This window comes from Mauremys mutica, unplaced genomic scaffold, assembly GCF_020497125.1.
Source record: "Mauremys mutica isolate MM-2020 ecotype Southern unplaced genomic scaffold, ASM2049712v1 Super-Scaffold_2380, whole genome shotgun sequence".
Classification (NCBI taxonomy): domain Eukaryota; kingdom Metazoa; phylum Chordata; order Testudines; family Geoemydidae; genus Mauremys; species Mauremys mutica.
This window is the reverse complement of record NW_025423354.1, coordinates 1,623,581-1,626,647: the sequence shown is the minus strand read 5'-3', so window position 1 is coordinate 1,626,647 and position 3,067 is coordinate 1,623,581.

The window sequence follows — 3,067 nt, the reverse complement described above, 5'->3', positions numbered from 1 at the left end:
TTCAGCTCATTGGTGAAATCCACAAAAGTGCTATTGATCAGGAGTGAGATGTTAAGTTCCCCTGCCTCTGTATGAGCCCGAGCAGGGAGAGGTTCAGCTCGTACATTCACGTGGTTTTGCAGGTGAGTGCCCTAACCATCAGACTATCAAGTAGTTTTCTTTCATACTCTGACCCTCTGCATATTTAAAGTGACAATATCCGTGTAGCCTAACACCACTCATCTGAGAAGTGGGCAACAGATGAGAGAATTGGGTCTCCTACATTTCTGGAGACTATCCTAACTCCTGGGTTAAAGGTTATGGGGGAGGCCTCTTTCTTCCCCCTCCCTGGCATTTTGGATAAAGTTAAGGTTGTTTTGCCACTTTTCTTGCAGGAAAGGGTTCAGGGCTGTGAAGCCCAAGCACTTAAGTCCTAATGAGGGACAGAGCTTAGGACATACCCCTCTTAACACTGCCTGCTGTTGCCAGAGCAGGAAGTCATCTACAATAGCCTTTTGTGGATCTCATTCTCAGGCACCTATGTCTCCCCATGTATTGCATAGGGAACCTGTGCACCCATCTCTGGGTTTGTGAATACAAATTAGGTGTTGCAATACTTAGCCCTTTAGAGTACAGATATGCAATGGCACAGTGTGATTGCAGCTTGAACTGACACAGCCAAGCTAGCTTGGGTCCCAGCAGTGAAGTTGCCTTAGTGTAGGCTTGCCCTGCAAGCCCTTACACAGGGTTCCAGGTTGGCTTGTACAGCCCACATAGCCACAGCTTCACTGAGCTGGGATCTAAGGTAGCTAGACTAAGAGCTTGCCCTCAGCTATGTCAACTCAACCTGTATAGACATATTCTAAATAGAGGCCAGAGCTCTCCTCCACCTGCTGTGAATAGGATGGGGAGGCCACAACTGGTTAGCGCTGTTAAGGATAACCGCTTACAGCATCAACAAGGGTACTAAGTGTGAGAGAGGAACAAAGAGGGCAACTAGAGTTAAGTTTTGGGCAGGTGTGGGTATCCACCTATTAACAACCCACAAACTGGGCTATATGTTAGACTGCAGATTAAAAAGCTGCTTGGCTTCTCAAGCAGACAACTTTTCTAACTCTCAAGTACACAAGTAGCACATACATCTCAGAAGGAGCAACAGCCTACTTTCATAGTGGTTATTAACTCTTATATCTTCTCCATCTTGCTAGTGAAATATTTCAGACTGGTCAGTCTACATCAGGGATCAGCAACCTTTGGCACACAGCTCAGCAGGGTAAGCCCCCTGGCCGGCTGGGCTGGTTTGTTTACCTGCTCCATCCGCAAGTTCGGCCGATCGGGGCTCCCAATGGCCGCGATTCGCCATCCCATTGGCCTGGAGTGGTGAACTGCGGCCACTGGGAGCCAACACAGCAGGTAAACAAACTGGCCCAGGCCACCAGGGGGCTTACCCTGACGAGCCACGGGCCGAAGGTTGCCAATCCCTGGTCTACATAAAAATCTAACAGCAAAACTACTGCTTTGATTTAGATGAAAGCATAGGCTAAACTGTTGAATTTAGTCTGCTCTAAAAGGGGAAATAACCAGAGACCTTTATCAATACACTACTAAAAAATCCCCTTGCTCAACATCCTATTTATGTTTATAGTTATCTCTATTACATTAAGGAAGTTTAAAGGTGGTCTTGTCTACAGCGAAGCGATAGTCTCTGGTAGTTTTAGATACTCATGGATTAGCTAATGCACCACTGTACTTCTAGGCCTTATTTTGCATGCAAGCCATGTGATATTACAGATCTTCCTCCCTTCAATCACAAAATACCCCAGTGACACTAAACAATTCATAAGTTCCTAATGTGTGGTGTTCAGAGGCCTTCACCTGTCAGAAAGGAACAACTGCAAAATCTGAACTACATGTGACAGTCACATTAGTATTCAAACCCTAGAAAACAATACTGCCCTCGAGTTTGTTCTGACAAGTATTTTCTCCCACCTCTCTCCTCCCCCCCATGTAGATTACTTCTGACTATGAAAGCCAGCACCATGCCATCTTCAGTATGTGTGCATCAGTTTCATTTATTTCAGCTCTGGGAACAGTCTTTACTAGTGACTTTTGCTCATTCTGTTGCTACTGCAAAAAAAACAAAACAAACCACTCCATGTTTACATGTCTCAGAAGAAAGGATCTAATATGTAACATTTAGGTAAAGAGCTGAGACTGTGCCTTTTTAATAGTGGTAAGCACAGTATTATTGGTGCTCCCAGCACTAGTTCCTCTTTACCAGGCTTAAGATACACAGCTATACTACAACCAAATCTCTTAAATTCCTAGTCTATTTAAAACACTAGTATTGAGACAGTTAATGAGGTATTTCAGGTTTATTTAGTTTCTTTGAAGCCATATACTTTTATTAAGCATTGAAAAATATTTCACACATACAAAATCAACTCCATACACTAAAACCATAATATGGAATTTCAAAAAAAGAGGTGCTGTGCTTAAGTTTATTCTACCAGAAGATACAATCCATGCCTGATGAAATCACCTTCTTGAATTATAAAGTTGCTAAAAAGTGATACACCATCACAATTTGTTTAATGGGAAATAAATTTGTCTTTAGAAAACAGGTTTTTTTTTCAAACATCTGCATCATGAAAGATAACCATACACAAGGCATAAATGTTACACAGAATTATTCAAACAATTTATAAAGAGATTTGAAAAAGTACCTAAAATAGTAACTTTTGTTCAGTATAAAATTTCAATAATAAAATATTGCTCATAATAAATAAGGAATTTCATGAATACTGCTCTCCTTGTAAAGCTCTCTTGGTCATTCTTTGTTATTGAACAAATATTTCTGTATCAGTAAGACATGACACCTGCTTCAGGGGACATTGCCAATTGTGCATGAAAAACGATGTCCAGAGTGAACAAAAACAGTAGATTTTAACATCGAAACACTTGCATGTGTTAGAATCCAAAAGCTGTTGCATACAAATTGTTTTATTTAAGTTTGAAGAAAAATTTTGTTCATCATTTCCCCAAAAGCTCTTGGAAGTCTGTGCAACTTTATTTAATGGAACTGTTA